Source organism: Culex pipiens, chromosome 1 (genome assembly GCF_016801865.2).
Source record: "Culex pipiens pallens isolate TS chromosome 1, TS_CPP_V2, whole genome shotgun sequence".
In the NCBI taxonomy this organism is placed as follows: Eukaryota; Metazoa; Arthropoda; class Insecta; order Diptera; family Culicidae; genus Culex; species Culex pipiens.
This window is the reverse complement of record NC_068937.1, coordinates 106482582-106505393: the sequence shown is the minus strand read 5'-3', so window position 1 is coordinate 106505393 and position 22812 is coordinate 106482582. Positions and strand designations below refer to the sequence as shown.

At 35.3% G+C, this 22812-nt stretch overlaps 1 long non-coding RNA gene across 1 annotated transcript; it reads right to left on the bottom strand.

Moving 5' to 3' along the window:
• Nucleotides 1-15853: 15853 nt before the first annotated feature.
• Nucleotides 15854-22119, bottom strand: LOC120429747 (uncharacterized). Its single transcript, XR_008212568.1, has 2 exons — nt 21821-22119; nt 15854-17025 (listed from the first exon to the last, which is right to left on the bottom strand). It is a non-coding gene; the product is annotated as an uncharacterized LOC120429747 (long non-coding RNA).
• Nucleotides 22120-22812: the final 693 nt, after the last annotated feature.

Here is a 22812-nt window from a genome sequence, read left to right as displayed (position 1 = left end):
TTTTTGAGCCTCTTTTGAACTACGAACAAAATTACTTATACACCCAAAGGAAAAATATATCTCAAAATCTGCAACAGTGGATTTGCTGCAGAAAATGTCACATTTTATAACATTTTTTGCAGCAAGCCCGTAGATCATTTTTGCCCGCGTGTAAACATTTCAGCGATCTGCAGTTCTCACCAACACATATAATAGGGACGTGGCGTTACATCGTGCTGCCATCTGGTTTTTATAAGTGCAAGAGTGGAAAAGTGCTGAGTCATCGTCTAAAAATAGACGGCGTCCTATCTCGCCCAGCAAAATGAAGTCGATAAAGTAGTCGGTTTCGATGAGCAAAAGTGGAAAACGTGGTCTAAAAATAGCGACGCCATCCCCCTATGGCGCGGTGGTAGCGTGTCGGATCAATAACCGAGAAGTTGGGTGGTTCAATTCTCGTTCTGTAAATGTTTTTTTTTTTTGTGAAATACAACCAAAAAGCCGTCGATAATTGTCGGTAACGGGCAAAAATGTCATACCCCTAAATCGCAAAAAAATGCATGAGGACAGTTTTCATGCAGATTCTGATATACTTTCATGCCGCCATGCATCACAATCATGCGGACGCCGTTTGGGTGTAATAACCCTTTTTAAAATCTTGAATGAAGTCTCATGAAACAAGTCCAATCACAAACCTATATTTATCAATGAACATTTAAAAACGATTTAAAAAAGGATTTCGTCTATTTTTTAGGTTGAATCTTAGCTGAGTTAACACTGGGGTGGCACACTTCAGGAAAAGCAGTCATTAATTATTAGTTTACACACAAAAGTGCATTTCTGGAGTTTTTTTTTTTTTTTTTTTTTGAAAAGGTCCAATAAACCAAATTTTCAGTTTTTGCTTTTTGGGTGGTCGAGGTGCGACTCATAGGGTTTACGTGAGGAGTTTTTTGGCTTTCAGTCACAGAAAAACGCGTCGATTTATATTTTGTCGTCGCCAACGTTTCGGTCCTTGGTTGGAACCTTCTTCAGGGCTTGAGGTCCTAACCAAGGACCGAAACGTTGGCGACGACAAAATATAAATCGACGCGTTTTTCTGTGACTGAAAGCCGAAACAATCTCCTTACGCTCCACCCATCATTCGGACATCCATATTTGCATAGGGTTTACTTTTTTCCAAATTACTTACCAAAATTTTAATTGGAAAACTGTTTTAAAATGCATAATAGGACATACGAGGAGACTTTTTTTTATTACACCATGTGATAGATCCCGATATCATTTTCATCGAAATCACAGAAATCTGGCGAACTGGCTTCCAAAAGCACATAAATATAACTTAACCGTCTTTACTTAAGATACCATAATAGGAACTTCAAAATTTGAGACCTTTTTGAAAAAAACATTCCAAAGATGGGTTCTAAGTCGTAACAAAATTAGCAGTAATATAAGATCTGGGAATGTTGACAGATATGCTGTCAGAAAAAAAATTACCGGGCGCAGACTTAGTAAGAGGTAAAATCTAGAGTTTTTTTTTAAATACGGACCAAACATATGAAATACAATAGCTTATAGGGCCTTTAAAAAAACTCTAGATTTTACCTCTTACTAAGTCTGCGCCCGGTAATTTGAAAATAAATATTTTCTAAATTTTCAAATGAATAAACCCTAACATTTTGATTGGTTTCGAATGTTAGTATTTATGGGCAAAATTTCTGTTAAGTTTTCATCGATTGCAAATTTGATTTTACATCTAAAATCTTAAATATTCTTCGACCTTTATTCAACTGTTTTTGAAAATCAAATTTTTTCAAAAATTGGCGACATTGCCAAATGAATTTTAAACATCTTGTGCCATAGCTCTAAAGATGGCATTTTTTGTCATCGATGGCATATCCAGAATTGAGATTTAAAAAAAATAGTTATTTTGCGCAATTTTTGTTTTTGTGTGAACAGCCCAATTAAAAAAAATCGAGAGGCCTTAAGCATTGCTTACAACTTTGCCGAAGATAACAAATCGATCAGAAAATTCGTGCTTAAGACAGTTTTTTGAGTTATTTTAAGCAGCTTTGCCAATTTTGAGCGAATTTGGTAAAGATTACATTACATTATTACATTACGTCGCAAAACCAAATTTGGTGAGAAAAAAGTTCTGGCAAAAAAAACTATTTAAAATCGCTTTTAACTTTTTAGGATCAAGTTTTACATTTTTGATCTGATCGACAAAGTTGTAGAGCACTTAATTTCCTATAAAAATATCCCTTTTGAGAATATTTGAATGCTAACAGCATCACTTTATCGTTAAAAAAATAGTTCCTCCATACATTTTATCAAATTTTTCCATACAAACTTGACCAAGTTTGCTCATATCTTGCTTAGAGAGCAATTCTCTATGATATAGGTCTTTTTCAATTATAATTTTTGTATTTTTAAACCGGCTGAAACTTTTTTGGTGCCAAAGGTATGCCCAAAGAAGTCATTTTGCATAATTTGTTTATCCATTTTCATTTCATTCATTCAATTTCATTTTTCTACGTAAAATCGAACTTGCAATCAAAAAGTATACTTTAGTGAAATTTTGATAAAGTGCCCCGTTTTCCTGTTATAGCCATTTTTAGGTAACTTTTTTAAAAATAGTCTCAGTTAACCATTTTTTAAAATTAGCGCACATGTTTGCCCACTTTTGAAAAAATATTTTTGAAAAGCTGAGGAAATTCTCTATATTTTGTTTTTTTTTTTGAACGACCGTTAGTTTCTGATATTGCCAAGTAAAGGATTAAAAACAGGAAAATTGATGTTTTCTAAGTCCACCCAAACAACCCACCATTTTCTATTGTCGAAATTTCAGCAACTAATGGCCCGATTTTCAATGATAAAATATGAAACATTCGTGAACTTTCCGATCTTTCCGAAAACAATATTTTGGTTTTTTTTTTAATCAAGACTAACATTTCAAAAGTGCCAAACATTGAATAGTACGGGTAGTACTGCACCTCCGTCTCGAGATTACAAAAAAACGGACTTCGGATTTTTGATCAGGGACAAAGGTTACCTCTTAGGCTAAAGTTTCATGCAAATCGAAGTGGGGTCGGGGCAACTGCTGTGTGAGTTGGTGGAGAATGACCCATCTTCTTTGATCATAGAAAAAGTACACACAAAGTTTCATCCAAATAAAAAAAATCAAAAATTAAATTTCCAATAAATTTGGTAAGATTTGGGATAATTGCTCAACATAAACATTAATCATTTTTTATTACAAGATTTTATTATTCGCAGGATATTTTTTTGTTATCGGGTTCTGCTATTCTCAAAACTGATCCAACCATCGCAATAACAATAATCATGTATTTTGTTATTTCCAAGTAGTCTACAGTAGTCAATAGTGAATTACTTAACCTAATTAATGTTATTCCACCAGCCAACTGAAAACAAAAAAAGTCGATTGACATAATTTTTCTTCCTCATCGCCCCCACAGCAGTAATCCCCAAAGAGGGATTACCATAATCGGCCCGATAATTTATTCATTTGTTTCAAATCCCCAGCCGGTGCTGCTGGTGGAAAAATATTAAATATTTTCCCACCGTCACCACCGACAGCAAGTTTGAGCGCGAGTACATGTGAAAGTCCAACTTCAGGGACGCGAGGGGCGGAAGCGGGAGTGAAAACATTCAGATTAGATCCGGTAACGTCCGTGGTAAACTTTACGGCCCCTCGGAGCGATCGCTGTCCAAACAACGAACCCAAACAAAACAACAAACCGTCCGACAATAAATCCAATTCCGGAGGCTTTGGGTCGGAAGATGAAACCAGCCCAGACCAGACGAGGCTCGCTCTACTCAGGGGCAAGATTGGTAGACCAACAAAACCCGGCTGTCCCAAAAGCCCAATCAAGAGCAGACAGCGGGCACGACCCTCGCCAATTTCACCAGCTCCGTGGTCGGAGATCCTTCCATTTGCCTGCGAAAACCCTCCCTACCCCCCATCTTGCACCCTACTCAACGAAATGTAAATTTTATTTCAATTCTTATTATTTTAAACGACCACCCCCTTTTGCACTCCCTTAGGTTAGTAAGACTGGGTGGAAAAAAGGGGTGGGCAGAAGCAACGCCAGCAGGCGACGACTTTCGAGGGTGGAAAAACAAAGCTCAGCATCAGTGAAAAGCTTCGGGAAGCTTCAGCACGAAGGAGGAGGAGGGGGACTGGGGGGAGGTGGATAAGCCGCAAGCTATTTCAGCGAGATTCAAGTCGCAGCCAGCCAGCTGCACATGCGACTCTTGTTTTCGCTCAGTCAGTTGGGGTGTGAGTGTGGAATAGCGTGTAAATGTGGGGAAATTTAAAATGGAAATCAATTTTTTGAAAGGTTCATTTATTCGGATTTTGCCTTCAATGTGGATTCAATGCAGATTTGTACGGATTGGGGTACTGAGTCGCACACTGAAGCGGGGATGTTTCCTGAACCGTTCAAGTAATAAAATCATTGATGCGGGTTAAATGTTTCGAAAAATAATTTATGAAGGTGCTATTTAAATTTAATTATTTAAAGATGACGAGGAGTGCTCGCTTTAAGGAAATTTAGCACAATTTGACCTCTAAAAATAGTGAAATAATGGTACTGTCGTTGGAGGTGGCTGTGGGTCAAAAACGACAAAAATGTCATTATTGCTCAACAATATAAATTATAACGAAGAACTTAAATAATTTTCCATCATTTTCCATGAAAATTGTTATTATTAGCCATTGAGAATTTTGGCTCGAGCCTCGACTCGATTTACAAAGTATGTAGTAGTGTATGTAGTAGTTTACAAAAAAATATTGAAAAATTTTGCTGTTCAACTTATTAGCACCCATTTTAGGGCTGAGTCATTTAACTGTTGATAGAAAGGACCAAAATGGACACTTCCAATTGATCAATTATCAGAAATTTGGGTCATTCGATTTTTTTTGTATTTTTTAATCCGGCTGAAACTTTTTTACTGCCTTCGGTATGCCCAAAGAAGCCATTTTGCATCATTAGTTTGTCCAAATAAGTTTCCATACAAATTTGGCAGCTGTCCATACAAAAATGATATTATAAGAAAATTCAAAAATCTGTATCTTTTGAAGGAATTTTTTGATCGATTTGGTGTCTTGGGCAAAGTTGTAGGTATGGATACGGAATACACTGGAAAAAAATTATACACGGTAAAAAAAATTTGTTGTTTTTTTTATTTAACTTTTTAACCCTACAAGTTGATTTGCAAAAAAACCCTATGTGCACTAATTTAAAAAAATTAAAAACTTCGACGATTTTCAAAAAAGTCACCTTAATATGGATTTAACTTGAAAACGGTGCACTTTATCAAAATTTCAGTAAAGTACTTTTTGATTGCAAATTTGACTTTACATCGAAAAATGAAGTTGAAAAATATTTGCGACCAATAGTTCGATTTTTTGAAAAAATCAGTATTGATTCAAAAATTCATAACTCGGTCAATGATTTTTTGCACAATCTGGAAATTTCTGAATAGTTGGCATTTTATGTCCTCCAAAACATATCAAAAAATAAAAAAAATTAAAAATAGTGTTTTTTGCAAATTGAGTTTAAGTGATAAAAAGTTAAATAAAAAATCACCATTTTTTTTTACCATGTATCATTTTTTTCCAGTGTAGTCCGTATCCATACCTACAACTTTGCCGAAGACACAAAATCGATCAAAAAATTCCTTCAAAAGAAACAGATTTTTGAATTTTCATACATCATTTTTGTATGGACAGCTGCCAAATTTGTATGGAAAATTATGTGGACAAACTAATGATGCAAAATGGCTTCTTTGGGCATACCGAAGGCATCAAAAAAGTTTCAGTCGGGGTAAAAAAATACAAAAAGAATCGAATGACCGAAATCCTAGAGAACTGCTCTTCTTTAATGAAATTTTATGTCAAAACATCATTATGTTTATTCACCGTTCAAAACAAAAAAATATTGAAAAATGTTACTTTTCGATACTAGTGTTAAAATGTTCAATTTTTCAGCACCGGTATTGAAAGGTATTAATTTTCCATTCTGTTATTTTTGGTAGGGAAAAGAAGGTTGAAAGACTGGAAAAGTTGACAGTTTCACAGCAAAATTGCAAAAAAATATTTAAACAACTTTGGATAGATGCCAAAATGACAGGATTTGTTCTAAGAAAGATATAACTGATAAAAAGCTAAGAACCCGGTAGTACCCAGAACCGGTTCTGAAGTGGCCAGAGTCCAAAAATTTACCTTAAATTATCGTTTCTAAGTTGGTTATAAAGTTTGATACCAACGTTTGATTTTTTTAGGTTTAATAACAAAATACCAAGTCTGAATAGGGACAGCAGTTTTTAGAGCACTTAAAGCTTTTAAATTTGGAAATGGATGCACACATTTTGTTGGTCTGAGTCTGTTCTTACCGAAACCAACAAGAAAAATCAAAATATTGTGCACCAACATGGTTAAAACTGCTATCCCAATTAGCCCCATGTGTCCCGATTGATCTCAGTTTACGGTACGTCGTTTATCAACCACCTAGTTTTTATAAATGAACCCCAAAAAAGTTCATTTATTAACCAAACACTCTTCAAGATGTGTACAACATTCGATTGAAATTATTTAAAAAAAAAGTGACTTAATCCACCCTCAGGTGGTTGGTGCCTTCCTCACATTTAGAAGGTAATGCTATCCAAAATAGATACAAAAGGATGGACCCTTCAGTGTTCTATCAACTTGATTCATTATTCATACCATCAGGTTAGTTAGTCAGATCTTCATAATTCAGAGCACTTACGTGCTTATAACTTTTGACAGGGTTGTCAGATCTGCAATCTTTTGAACTCGTTGGAGTGGTTTTTTGATTACCTATCCAACGACAGGTCGCATGATAGATCCGGACAACGTTTTCATCAAATTATCTGAGATCCGGCTTATGAATAGTTCATAAATAAAACTTAAGTGCTTATAACTTTTGATAGGGTTGTCAGATCTGCAATCTGTTGAACTCGTTGGAAAGGTCTTTTGATTACCTTTCTAAAAATGTATAACATGACGGGGTTTCTTACAAAAACCACCCTTTTTACAATCTTTCGGACTTTTGTTAAAATCGTTTTTTTAGCATAACTTTTGAAGTACTTAACTAAACTTTATAATTTTCAATAGCGACTTATGGGACCCCAAGACGGATCGAATGAGACCAAAACGGTCCAAATCGGTTCAGCCAGTGCCGAGATAATCCAGTGCAATTTTTTTTGATCAACATCCCACCACACACACAGACATTTGCTCAGAATTTGATTCTGAGTCGATAGGTATACGTGAAGGTGGGTCTAGGAAGTCAAATTAAGAATTTGGTTTTTTGAGTGATTTTATAGCCTTTCCTCAGTAAGGTGAGGTAGGCAAAACGTTTTTCGCTTGTGGAGCAGGGGGTAGTATTTTCTTGGCACCCTAACCATCCTGCATTTCCTTGAAGTTTTTTTTTTTGCAAAATCTGTGGCTATTTTCACAAAAAATGTAACGAAAAAAAATTGTGACACCACCTTCAATTTTAACCTTCGATTTTAGAAAATCTAAAATCTCATGAAAGTAGGGTGTTTTTTTCTTTATAAGTATTTTTTTTTACAGAAAGCCCGTCCAATTTCCTTTAAGTTTGTCTTTGACCACCTTTTGAGCTACGGCTTCGAAATACAGGAATATTGAAATAACTTACGCCCTTCTCAAATGTCATTCTTAAGTACACAAAAATGACTTTTATAAGCGTAGGATGACTTGTCAAATCTTTAATAATCTTTAATTTTAGTAATAAAATTCGAATTTCCCTCACTATGCACCACATTTGCAGCTCAACGCAAACAGGATCGTAGGCTTCCGAGTGTCTGAGTGGATATATAGAATTGAAAGCAAAGCCTTCTTCCTTCCCCGCTCAATTCATTCTTTTCAAATAATTTCCACTTCCTGCCCTGCCCCCTTCCTTCGCCAGAACTAACACAGGAAAGAGGGTGCGAAAAAAAAGGAGGCCAATGTACAGGAACAAAACGGAGCGGGACATTCGCTACAACTTCCTTCAAGCTCCTTCTTTCGAGGGAAAACTGCGTTGAGAGTGTGCTTGGGTGTCTGTGTTGGAGTGTACGTGTGCCATGTTAAATTGAGTGAAAAATATGGGATTTAAAGCTCTATCGCTCCAGCAACTGACACTGGCAATGATCAGTGACGTGCCGGAATGCGAGTTTGAGGGTTGGCGAAAAGGGCATTTGAAGGTTAAATTTCAATTGACTAGAAAATAACAACATCTATGAATTTTACAAACAATTCGTTTGGAAAACAAAACAAATTTTGAGCATAAAAAAAAAAACAATTAACTGATATGATCAACTTTGCCAAAATTGAGTAACTTTACCCCACGTGTCCCACTTTGGGGAGCAGTGCGTGGGACATGTTCGACGTGCGTGATCCATTAAATGGCGCTTGGAGGTTAATCGATCCCCATTGCTTTTGTGAAGCGATGTATGAATTATGGTGCAGGATAATTTAGATTTATCGGTTTTTGGGGGGCCCCGACTGGCAATTATGGTGACGGGCATTTATTATTTTTCTTTCGGTGGAGAGCGTTTAGCTGGTTTGGGCATTTCATTTTCGATTGATTTTTGACTGGTACAGATTATATATATGTTGTTATCAAAGAAAATAATAATAGATACTTGATCGGAAATTATGAGTTTTGATATCTTTTTTTAATTTTTTGGTTAGCATAGATTTAGGATTGAATCATCACCAAAGAAAAAGCTTGTATTTACTTTTAAAATCCAAAACCTTTTCAAACAAATTTTCAAAAAAGAACATTCCACTGCTTTTTAATTTGAAGTTTTTTTGCAAATCCGTTTCTAAATTTTTTTTCTTTAAACTTTTTTTTTCGGTGTATGCTCTTTCAAATGGAATTGCTATATAGCGATAGTTTAACTCGTCGCATTTACCCGATGACTCGTGCTGAAAAAACCACCATTTTGCAACTTGTTGCATAAACTACTTTTCTCATACCACAAAACCAACTTACGAGACTTAATGTAATACAATTTTGTCGTTTTAGTGTATCTTTGTTTTCGCAATTTAACGTAATTGACATTATCTCAGTGTTCTACACGCTTTTGTGAACCGCAAATGGCTCGGAAGTCCACTTGACAATCCCTTCCGGCATTTCCAAACCATTGTCACTAAATCGGTAATAAGCAATGAATGGAGGCACTGCTGCTTCATCAAGAGACCCGATTGTGATCTTGCAAATTAGTCCCAGTAGCAGAGCAATAAACTATAGTTGAGTGGGTTTTCCACTGTTGGTTATGAGGCTTCTCACATTCAGAGTTAATTTGCGGTTTAGATTCATCTGAATGGACCACCAACCCCACCATCACTATCACCAGACGTCCCAGACGTTTCGGATATGATATCGCAATCAAGAGTTCCGGAGGTCATCATATGGAAATCATTTGAATAAACTGCCCTCTCGGTCCATCGGGCTCCAGTCTGTGGTCAGTCGCCTTCTGTAGCTAGATAGTTTTATAAGCTGGCAAAACCGCAAACCGTCATCACCATCTTGTTTTCCTTTTTTACGACAATCGTCCAACGGTCTCAAATCGTTCATTAAGCAATTAAGATTTGAACAACGACACACCCGAGAGGAGCCGGCTTCGAGCAAAATCCATCATTTTGTCGGATTACAGAAAACGGGACAACCATCATCATCTACTTGTGGTTTTGCACCTTCTCCAGTGTGCTAATGAGACAGGCATATGGTTTCTCCTCCCTTTTTTCATCAATCCGGGAGGAAAGCCTGGCAACGGTTCGAGCTATGGTTTCAAGCCCATTCAATCTTTAATTAAACAACATAATTAAGCTGCTTTGGTGGCATTAGAAAAAGAAGAAGATAATGATCACGACGTGGCGTTTGTTGCCTTGCCGTCAAGGTAATTTAAACTTGCAGTACCCGGAAGCGTATCAGCTCCTGTCAGCAGACTGATAAACATTTTGAGCGCCTAGAAGAAGTTGGATTTTTGTCTAAAAGTTTTTCATTGTTCATTGTTGTAAAAATCGCTGCAATCTGCAATAAAAAGCTCAAAAAGAAAGTTAACTAAATATAAACATTGGTTTGTTTTTCTTAAAAATTATATCAGCAACCTTAGTACATATGACGTAAAAATAATGTTTGAACACTTTAAATCTGATTTTGACAAGAAAAACTATGACTATTGATAGTCACCCCGGAATTTAAACTAAGAATTTTTAACGTAACTATTTTTCTAAATATTATTCAAACAACTTTTTTCAAAAATAGTTCATGGACATTGTGTAGCCTACCCCAGTACATATTTTAAAAATAAAAATCTTGAGAAAGACCTAACCAGTTGGAAAATATTCCAAAAATTTATTGAAATCATATCAAAGTCACCCCGGTTTACGGTACCTACCGTAAACCGGGGAAACATTGATAGGATTTCAATTTGTTTTTGAACTATTTTTCAACTGGTAAGGTTTGTCTCAAGATTATTATTTTTAAAACATGTACTGGGTTAAGCCACAATGTCCATTAACTACTTTTGAAAAAAGTGTTTTCAATAGTGTTTAAAAAAAATAGTTGCGTTAAAAATTCTGATGTTAAATTCCGGGGTGACTATGATAGTTATAGTTTTTCTTGTTAAAATCAGATTTAAGATGTTCAAATTTTATTTTTACGATAAATGTACCATCATTAAGGTAAGATAGATAAAGATTTTAAGAATAAAATCAATTTACATACTTAGTTAACTAAGATCATAAGCTGTCTACATATAAATTTCAGGTAAAATTGTTAAAAATTCTACATTTTTTCTAAAATTTGTTAAAAACAGTTTTGTTTATAAAATTCTTGAATCATTATGCATTTAAAACTGAATTTGATGCAAGAATTTCATATAAAATCTGTTCTACTAAAATACCTATAAATGTGAAAATATTTTTAAATTATGTTTCAAAAACACATGATAATTATTATTTACAAACATATTTTGCCTACTCCTAGAGAAAAATTGTCCAAAGAATCCGAAAATGCATTCCGTTTTCCGGTTCGAAATCATGATCATTGAGAAAATCATGACACTTTGAGAATATTAAAATAATGCATTCTTAAACATTTTCTTAATTATAGTTAACTAACTTTTTAAACTTCTCAAAATTTCATGAAAACTTCTTCTACAAGTACTTTGAACACTTGTCTACCACGGTTAGTATGATTCCATATCGTCTGCTGTATGCTATCTTGTGACATAGACCATTTTGGTCGAAAATGAGTTAATGATGACGCTTTGCTATACTTAACAAACACTACAAGATGCTTTAGCCCAATTTTGGGAACTCGCTTCCGTTTCCCAGATATCGCAATACACACTTGTGACTTAGACCATTTTATCGTCAAAATGATCGTGCACACTTGTGACACGTCATACATGTTGTTGGAAAATGTGGAAAAATTGTCTTGTTTTTCACAAATTTATGTTGATACACATTTTCTAAAGGCAATGTAATCTTTTGTTTTGGAAATTTTACAGATTAAGTCGGTTAAACTATTGATTTAAGCCTATTCTAGTTTGTATGGGAATTCTGTGCTAACTTGTGACACGTAGTACAATTTTACTTTCGAAACACACTTGTGACACGTGCTTTTCAGATTTTTGTTTACATCATTTACTGTATCTTTTAACTGGTGTAACCAATTAGTTGAAACTTGGAGCGTTTGTAAAGCGATAGTATACGGACCGATTGCTTGAACAAGTTTGACTCTATCATTCATAGTTTTGAAAATCTTTATCATCAAACTTTAAAAATCGATTTACTTGAATAGTACTAAATGGTCGTTGTAACAAGATAGCACACAACAGACGATATCATTCCATACGTTCTCTTCACTCTTCATTTTGCGGAAAAATCTCAAACCTATCAAAGTCACCTCATTCAACGGTACCGTCAGTGGGGATGATTTTTACGGATTTTACCATTTCTCAGGTGAAACTAAATTCTATTAAAAGAGTTGTGTAGGGGACATCTTGAGTCTTTTGGCAGCTGTCTAAAGTTGATGTACGTTTTAAGCATAATATGACCTATCGAAAATTCTACTTTTTAATATTTTTATTGGAATTGCTCGAAAAGTACTCAAATGTTTGAAAATCTCTACTTCAAACATTGTATCATGTCAATACGATTCCCTCGAACAAGAAACACTGTTGGATGACTTGATTTTAACCATATCTTTGTATTTGAGCATCATTTTAGTTTCAATTGACCCTATGTAACCCCATTTAAGGGGTGAGATTAGGTCAATTTCCAAACGATTGACATTTAAGGTAGAGTTCATGAAATTCCACCATATTTTGGGAAAATGTTAATAAACTATCTAAAAACAATTCTACGCTAAAATTTTGTTCGATGTTATTTAAATTATTTTTATTACTAATAAATCACGAAAGGTGTATCTTTTTTTTTTACCCATAGTCACTCCCCACTGGCAGTACCAGAAAAAATCCTGATTTGGGCTGAAATTGTTCAATTTTACAATTTCTCATCATTTAAAAATATCACACTTTTCAACTTCCTCCTCGGCGGCGTTGTCCCAACAATAATAACTCATCATCGAGCCTCGATGAGCCTGTCTACGTGGCATGGCGTATCTTTCTCCCGGTGAGCATAATAATTACGTTGAGTTCGGTTTGAATTATGCGACATACATACACAAAGGCTTTCGCGGCCGTGTTCTCCATTTCCGCTTCCGGGGTGAGGTTAGGTTGTGGAAGCCGCCCATCTCAGATTGCCACCGGTCATGGACACCACCAGGGGGGCCTGCTGCTGCTGCTTCTTGGTCTTGCCGGCAGAGTCACGATCGTTGGGCCCCGGCAAACCGTGACATAACTGATTGTCGTAATTATCATTCTCGCTGTGTGAGAGCCCAAGACACAGCAGCAGTGGTGCAATCTGTTTTCCGATTAAATTCAAGCTTGAGGAAATTTCCGACGAGCGCCGAAGCAGGGTGCTTATGCAAGGAGGTTTTATTTGATACTCTGTATGTTGAAAGGATAATGTTTGCGTTACTGCTTTCCTCGAGGCATTTCAGAAGATGAAAGCGTGATGTTATGCTTTGCTTCACTCATCAACATTATCTGATTATGTGACTCTCTGAAGGCAAAATTTTCATTACAATAACGACATTCATCAAAAGCTCTGTCATATTTCCACTTTTAACATTAGTGAATATTTGAAATCAATACTTAATATGATCAACCAGTTTACAACACATTTTGTAGTATAGTAATCCAAACCGGATTCCGAGTTTTTCAAATTTCTTCGATATTCATTCCAATGATTCATGACATAATTTTCCCACCCCAGCTTTCCCCCGAACTTGAGCGTTCCCTCTTTGTTACTTCCGGGACCATAATCGAACATAACGAGCCCCAAGCCACAGGGCTATAAAATGTATGCCAAAGGGGAAAGAACTGTGCTGCTAGATTTATTTGAGTGGAAAAGCGAAGAAATTGGGGTCAGAATTTCGTATCTTATTTTTAGCTTCCTTACTAAAGAAAGGCTTTAAAATTACTCTAAAAATTTACTTATCAATAAGACCACCAAGACCCCACATAACGCATCCAAACACTGAGCAAATGCAGTTAACGGGGCACATCAACCAGAGCTAAAACACCTAGATATTTTTAAAGCATTTTGGTATCTTTGAAACTACGGAAACTTTAAAGATGTTTTTTATTCTTCCCCTAAGCTAATATCACCAAAAAGATTTACAACAAAATTCGATATTTATTTTATTGTGAAATTATTTTACAACATTTTTGAAAGAGAAGACAACAACTTCCCTGGTTGCTGTGTACTCCAAATATCACGAAAAATTTCACATTTTCGTTGATTCCAGCAACGTAATTGCTTGGTAGAATATACAAAACAAGCTTCGTAAAATTTCAATTCATTTCATCACTATTACAATCAAAGTGACCACAAGTAACAAGTTTGGACAAGTAACGGCGATTTAAAAAAAACGCAATTTTAATTGGTAAAAACTAATTTTCGTAAAAATTATCCAAAATTGTGCGCTTTGTACGAAATCCTTATTCGCTTTAGTATAGTTCTTATTTCACTGTAAATGTTTTGTATGCTTAGTAAAAGTCCATTTCCTTTTCATTCAAGCAAAACATAACTAAATACAAATATATTTCTTAGTTTTAATCGTGAAAATTTTGGTTGTTCAACGCACAGCTATATCTCATATATTTTTTTTTATTCGAGGGACAAACAAATTCATTGAACTTGATTTTGGAAATGGAATAGTATTTTCGTAATAAAAAAAAAATTATTATTACTATGGAATCAATCAATGGGCTCCAAATAATTAAAAAAAAGCATTTTGCAAATTCATAAAAAAAACAACTATTTTCATAAAATTCATATGGACGTCAAAAATCGTGTTTCAAACTGAAAAGGCCATTGCATTTTTTTTTTAGTTTTTGTCTCCCATCAATTCTTTTCCAGAAAAAAGAAGGGCAAAAAAACTTGTTCAACCGTTTGGAAAGTATTTAAAGTACAGTGTTAAGCGATTATTTTTTTTATTCAAATAGGACATTTCAAACTAGAGGAAAATCACAACAGACAAAAACTTTGAATAAAATTTGTACTAGCCTAACAACAACAAAAAAAACTGGTTTTATTTATAAAAATATCATTTATGTTTTAAAAGGTTTTGGTAAATATTACAATAATCGAAAATTCAACAAAAAATATTTAAGACAGGATTTATTTAAAAAAAAAAAAAAAAACATAAAAGAGCAAACTATTTTTTTAAAAAGTGCTCTAAACGTCAAAATTATTAAAACCGATCATGCGAGTCGTTTGGCCACTTTTAAAAACAATAAAGTCTAAAAAAATGTTTTTTGTCTTAAAGAATGTTTTTTTGTTTGTTAAAAATTTAGTATTTTCCAAAAAAGTCTGATAAAATGGAAAAGCATACGAAATTTCAATTCGATTGATACCCATATTGCAATTTTTAAAAATTTGATTATTTTCGAAAAAATACGAATTTTTGTGGAAATTTTAGTCGTTTTCAAAAAAACTCTAATCAAATAAAAAAAGCATACACAATTTCGCTTCGTTTGAAATTGCACATTTTAAAAGTTTGTGTATTTTCGAAAAATACGATATTTTGTGAAAAAAGCATAAAAAATTTGCTTATTTTGAAAATTTTAATATATTCAAAAAAATATAGTAATTTGCGAAAATTTTAATATTTTCAAAAAAACCATAATTGATTGAAAAAGCATACAAAATTGCTATTCGTTCGATACCCATATAGCAAATCAAAAAAATTCGAGTATTTTCGAAAAAATGCAGTATTTTGTGATTATTTTAGTATTTTGCAAAAATACTTTAATTATGTGAAAAAATAAAAAAAATCACTTCTTTTTATATTTTGAAACTTAGGCTGGTACAAATTTTGCCCGAAAAAACAAAAAGTTTTTTTTTGCTAAATTTTTTGTTTTCGTCAAATCTCACTTTTTTTGTAAAAACTATTTATTGCAAAACAACTGAACTAGTGAAAAATGCATTTTAGTGTTATATGTTATATCTAAATTTTAATATTTTTTTTATTTTTATAATGAGGTCAGTATCGAGATTTTACATTTGTTATGAATTGTTTTGTATTTTATGTTTTCGACCCATGCTGTGTTTCGAAATAAAACACAACCTCTAAAAACGACAACCCATATTTTTTTTTGCTCAAATTAAAATTTCTAAAATAAATACCATTCTTTCCACAAACATTCATTGTTCGCATCATGTCAACTGGAAAGCACAAAAAAAAACTTACCCCATCAATTCACACAGCTGCTCGTTCTTCACCACACACAACCCACCGCAGCTTGGTTGTTTTGTTCTCTTCTTCCTTTCGAAGAACGAAATAAAAAGCTCTCCCCCCTTTTAACAACAATTGAATGCAGCTTGGTTTGGTTATTATCCTTGCACTATTCCGAGCACTTGTCTTTTTCTTCTTCTTTTTTTACTTCACAAAACACTGTTCTTTTTCTTCTTCTTGGTTTATACCCTCTCTCACTCTTTGCACCCCTTTTGTTGTTGTATATAATTTTTCCTTGCTCCTTCCTTCCCTTCACATTCACTTAATCCTTGTGTTTTTTTTTTCCTTGCACCGTTTCCTGGCAAGCTTTTGTTGGCCGTTAGTCGTCGACGTTGTTTATCTCTTCTTGCGAAAAATGCCTCTCCTCTCGGTCTGCAATTTGTGTATCCTTTTGTTGAGTAGTGTTGTTGAAGTCTTCCTTCTTTTATGCAATTCCTAGGACACACTCGTACAGACTGTTGCAGGTTAGGTAATACTTAATCGAGCACATACAGCACTATAGATGTATAGATTGTGTGTTGTTGTTACAAGCATAGACACAGTATCAGTAATTCACAGAGATTCTACTAGAAGCGCGTATCCACCTAGCAGGAGCACAATTCAGCTTGGAAAGCTCTGGAACAACGGCAATAGACACGGACGGCTTGTTCAGCTTGTTTGAGTAACAACTTGCGATATTGACGACACTATTCTTCTGCACTACTGACTTAGATCTACAGAGTGGCTTCTCTGCACAAAACACTCATCATTTCACAACATATACAGCTACTATACGGCAATAACAACAACAATTCTACTGCACTCACACACAAGACGACGATGACGGCCAGGACGACGAACGATAACAACGGGAACCATCAAAGCTTTTTTTTTATTTCTTATCCTTCCTCGTGTTTTCCACACGAATTAACACGCACACAGACAGACCGACTTAGTCGTCAAAAGAGGAAAGATGTCTTCTTTGTGATACTAGATTCCGGTAGGCGTCACATCACACTCGGTGTCTTCTTGCATCACATCACTGTTAGCGAATACTCCATAAAACGGCCCTGCTCCTGCTGGAAACAGTCACCGGAAGTCTCTATTGTTCATCAACTGCCTCCTGCTGCTAGAACAACTGCTGTTGAAGAGGACCAAATAGCGTAAAGATAATTACACCCACTATTCTCTCAGCGAAACACTCTGAATACAGCTGGTCTACGACCGCGAGCGATCTCCTACGAGGACATCCGCACAAAACAGTCTGCGAGGACAACCGTTCCGTTCCGTCCGTCTGCTTCTGGCCAAGTCGCTCTTCGTCGACTCTCGGATGGTGTGCGTTGACTAGGATTCAAAAGTCCTGTGAAACACACACTTACAGCGTGCCCGAGAGAGTGGGTTCAGATAACGTGATAAGGATTGTGCTACTCTTGCTGGGTGAGAGAGAGTCTGTTGAGTCCGCTCTCTCTGGTGTACGAATACACGTGTGCGAGACGAACAACAGCTTGTTGTCTTCTGATGGCAGAGGCGTGCCTAAGGTTAGTCCCTTCAAGTGAAGCGAAATCCAATGTGTCAAATTTTCAGGGACAAGCAAAGCTTCTGAAAATGATGTTGGGGAAATATATCCATTTTAAGCCTAATAAGCGGTCGTGTTTGAATAATGCTGGATAATCTGGAGTGTTCCTAAAACCAAGTACACCAACGAGTAGAGCAACTTTTTGTGAACATTTCTGTTTATTTTCACTATTATTAAAAGTTATGCTATTCCTTTTACAAGCATTAAAAAAAAATATTTCCCAAATGCATTCTAATCAGTCGAGTGCATTGGGCTACGCCCATTTTCCTATTTTCAGCTTCGTTCTTTTTTCTTCCAGCGCTCTGTTAAGTGCTGCCAAAATTGATGAAATTTTAAGCGAACACTCACGAAAAGTAGCATTCATAGAGAAAATTTCCTGGCATCACTGGCTCACTCCGACAGGCGCTGCTGGTGGTGTTGGTGGCCACCCTTTATATTATTATTATTTTATATCTTAAGGGGTTACATTATTATTTTATATCTTAAGGGGTTACATACATGAAAAACGGCATCAAAATATACATTTTCACCTACTTTCAAAACAAATTTGAAGATATTTGGTTGCATCGTTGCCGAGATATAGCAATTTCAAGTTAGCAGTTTCAAAAAACGGGTGCCACGATATCTCAACATTGTCTTGACCAAATCGGCTCAAAATTATGGTGAAGACTCGTTAAACCGATTCCGTGTGCATGACGAAGCCCGATTTTCGAAAAGTTTATTTTAAAAAAAGATTAAAATATTTTTGTGTTTTTCATATAAAAAACCGTTAGTTTTTGATTTTTGTATTATTTTCAAAAGCAATTTTAAAAAATTGAGCTTCGTCATGCACACGGAATACATCTTTAGAGTTTTCACCTCAAATTGCAGCCAATTTTTTCCATCCCATCTCGAGATATCGTGGCACCCGTAAATCAACTCGGGGTTTAGAGAAAAACGCCAACAAAGTTTGACAGCCAGCTTTGCAATTGGCAAAATTTTGAACTTGAATCGTCTCTTACTCAGTTTAATCATGAAATATCTTCATGAAACTTTCAGGAGTGATTGATAATCATCTTTTAAGTGGATTTATCAAATATTCTGTAAAATAAAATTTTGTGATTTTCCACATGTATGTAACCCCTTAACGTGAAGACTTCCATCATTGCCATGATTTTTCGTTCAAAGATATAAATTTTACGTCGCTATCAATATTTTGACAAAATTCCTTCTACAAGTTGTTTAAAAGAGTGCCCTACACATGCTGATTCCTTTTGGTAACGATTATCCCATTCCTTGCAAAGTTATGGAAATCGTCATTAATCAATGATTGCCAACTAGGACGTCAATGACTGTACCACAAAATTATATAAATTTTAAAACACATTTGAACCAAAAATTCTTTCAGTGGCTTCAAGAAGGCAACAACCGGCACACGCTGATTCATTTTGGTGCAGAAATTTGTTACATTGAATTTAATACAGAGAATTTTAGAGTGATGATCAATTTTCTTCGAAAATGAGCAACGGCTTCACCTAAAGCGCTTTTAAATCGTTAGCGCAAGTGAAAAGATATTGATGGCGACTTTCGTTTAGCAGTTAACCTCTCATCTTGCGTGTGGATGTGTGTGCCACCAAAATGATGAGAAAAAAAATAAAAAATATAAATATTGAAATAACAAGCCATAGTTTCAACATTTGCATGGAAAAAGTGTTTTATATTGCATTTTACACTAGTTCAGTTGTTTTGCAATCATTAGTTTTCAAAAAAATTTAGGATTTCGCGAAAACAAAAGTTTTTGCGAAAAAAAATGTTTTTTCATTTACATCGATTTTTTCAAAAATTCAAAAAAAAATTTAAATCAACCCAAACATGCTAAAAATTATTCTAAACGCAGGGGAATGCATTTTAAATTGATTTCAGCTGATTGCACTTAAATTTCCATTGAAATTTTAAAGTTTTTTGAAAAAATATTTTTTTGTCCCTGATTTTTTGGGCCAACTTTGAAGGGGGGAGACAAAAACTAAAAAAAATATTGTATCAGCCAAATAGGCAATCAACTATTCAAATTGACTAAAATGGGGTCGCAGAACATGAAGTTGATATTAAAAACAAGAAAATGAAAAAAGCGATTTTTTTGCCTTTCTTACTAAAGAAAGGTATAGGTTTTACTTTAAGGCAGGACGTCATTTCCATCTTCGTAAATAAGTCGATTCAGCATCAATTTTAATCGGAAAAGTCTTAAAAATCACACTGCATCGATTTTCGACGCTTCGTCGCCAAGTTGTCAAGTTGAGCTTCGAATACTGGCGCGAGTATGCTGGCGCATATATTTTGTGGCTGGACTTATACTCATTTTGTAGTAGCTTGTCTACCGATGTTTCCTTCAATATGTAAGATATCGTAGCTTTTCGGTTTCTTTTGCCCTGTCCGTTTTTGCATAACTGTCCAATGTTTATGCAAAAACCTTTGTGACATAGGACATTCATCCGGCTACAATCATTTTGTTTCCCGTGCGCTCCTAAATCGCCTAAATGTAGACTTCATTTTTTCGTGATGTCGTAAGTTTATTTAACAGGGTTCATTGGATAGGATAATAGGAGCTTTCTAAGCTTTTCATCGTTTATTTCGTTTTCAAACGTACAAACATATTGTACGATTAAAAATATTCTTTTAGTGAAAATTGCGTTTAAATTTCTTTTGGAAATCATATCATTCATAATACTCATAATATCATCATAATACATTGCTTTCATCATAAGACTTTCTTTGAGCTGACGTTATAAATAAACAAAGTCGATGTAATTAATTGAAAGAAGTTCTACCATTGTTATATTCTTTAGTAAGAAAGGCTCTTTCTCACCCCAGGTGGGATTAAATCGGGTTTTTTGTTGCAGATTCGATTATCCGAAGTCCCATACAAACCTTCGGAAAATCGAACTTCGGATAATCGAAACTTTGGATAATGAAGGCTTCGGATAATCGAGTCTGGACTGTAGTGCATAGTTTTTTATACAAAATATTCACCTTAGGTATAAAAAGTGGCTTTTTCGCCTGTTGGAGTGATGCTCAAGCTTGACCAATTTTGAAAATACTTTAAGTAAGAAGGTTCGGGAAACTTCTTATAAATTTGCTTCCAAATCACTGAGGATCAGACAAATTGTTGCTGATACACAGCCTCTAATCTATAAATAATAGAAAACAAAGTTTTTTGAATGTCAACAAAAAAGCGCATAATATTTAGGTAAGAGCATCTTAGCAATTATTGAACAGATTATCGATGTAAAGAAATGAAACATTCGTGATTTTTTTTAATGAAAGAAAAGGTTACTTTAAAAAAAACATTTTTAAACAAATTCTTCTCACCTTTACCTACAACTTGCCAAAGACACCAAATTGATCATCAAATTACTTCTCATGATACAGTTTTTTTATCACCTCAAACTTGTATTGAGGAAAATAAAAAATACGAATATTCTTCATTTACTGAAATCCCAGAGAATAACACAGTGTGCGAAATCAGGACTCTCAATTAAAATCACATGTTTGACAGGTATCCAGATTAGGCTAGTATAAATATATTTTGAAGTTCAACTTTAACCCCCCCCCTCCCTTCAAAATCGGTCCGAAAAATCAGCGAGTAAAAAAAAATTCAAAAATATCTTCAAACAATTCAATTTTTTTAAAATGCGTTTCCCTGCGTTCAAAATCAAATTTAGCATTTCTGGGACCAATTAAAACTATTTTGAATTTATGTGAAATTCAATTTTACACTACTGCAAAAAGTTTTTTTTTTTGGCGAAAAACAAAAAAAAATTGTAAAATGCATTTTTAAACACATTTTTCATCTAATTGTTAACATGGTTTGTACTTTAAATTTTTTATAACTTCAGGACAATGCACAGAATGGTCAACCGAACAAAAACTAAAATCCTCACAATAAGAGGATGCAAGCACGCCCCTGCCCAATAACCTCCCACGTGTGCGTCTAGGTCGGAAATCTCACACCTCCGTCACTCTCTCTCACATCTCTCTGAACTCTCCGAAAAAAAAAAATCTCCCGGCATCAACGTTATCCTAGAGCAGCAGTAGATTTACTGTCCTTCCAGCAGCACCCACACACTCACAAACAAAACACTCAACAGACTCTTCTAGGATCACGATCTGGGAGGAAATTCGCGCCGCGACGGTGGGAATTCCTGGCCTAGGTCGGAACGCACACCATCGTGGTCACGGACCCACAGACAAACACACACAATCACTTTGCGATTCAGGGAAGAGTTCTTCAAATCCATCATCCTCGAAGCAGAGCCGCACAAGTGCAATTCTGGATCACTCCTTTGACGCTTTCCCACAGGGCAGGAAAAACGGGAAAATTCACCTTGATTTCGCGATCTCGCTCGCACAGGACGGAAAGTCTGGAAAAGTCCCTAGAATCACACACAGCGAAACACGCACTAGCTTTTGCCAGGAAAAAGGTGTGGGTGAGGGCAGAAAAAGGAAAAACGAAGAAAAACAGCTCAGTTTGATTGAATAACTGATCCAGAATTGAAGAGTCCTTGCTGCTGCTCGCTCGTTTGCCCACTACTACTGGCGCCCGTTGGAAGGACCTGAACGCCAAAAACGGACTCTGATGACTCAAGTGGAAATAGAGAGCGAAAGTCCCACTCTCTCTCTCAGACACACTCGGAAAATCACTCTCGTTCTCTCTGGAAAGCAGACATTACTGACCAACTGAACTCTGCCAACTTGTGCCAACTGACGAATGGGAAACCACCCACATAACCCCCACCCCTTCTAGCACCTCACCGAAAGGACTTACGCATAAAAAGAGAAAACGCGCTCGTGTTGTTGGTTTTTCTCTATTTTATTCCTTTGGAAAAACCCTATGAGCCAACCTTAACGGTTGTTTTTCTTTGGCCCGAATCAATCAATGGGGGCGCGGGGTGGACCACTGTGAACGGTGGAGAAACTGAGTTGAGCTGAATTTATTATACGGAATTGATGGCGAAAATGATCGGGTATTACAGAAAATGTAGATCAACATAATTGCTGAGTTTGTTACGAAGGAAAAGAGGAAGTAATATCCGTGTGTGTGGGGTAACATTGGACTTGGGGTGGGTATGAGCCAATTGATTTTTTCAATGTTCGAGTGATTCTTTGCTGAGTAATAGTAGTTTATGCAACAAGTTGCAAAAAGAGGATTTTTTTCAGCACGAGTCGTACATTTATCCAACGAGGTTCACCGAGTTGGATAAATACGACGAGTGCTGAAAAAATCAAGTTTTGCAACGAGTTCCATACAACATTTTTTGCAATTTCGAAAAACACCCATTGAGTGAAATTTTAAGTCGAATTTTCATGTATGTTGTC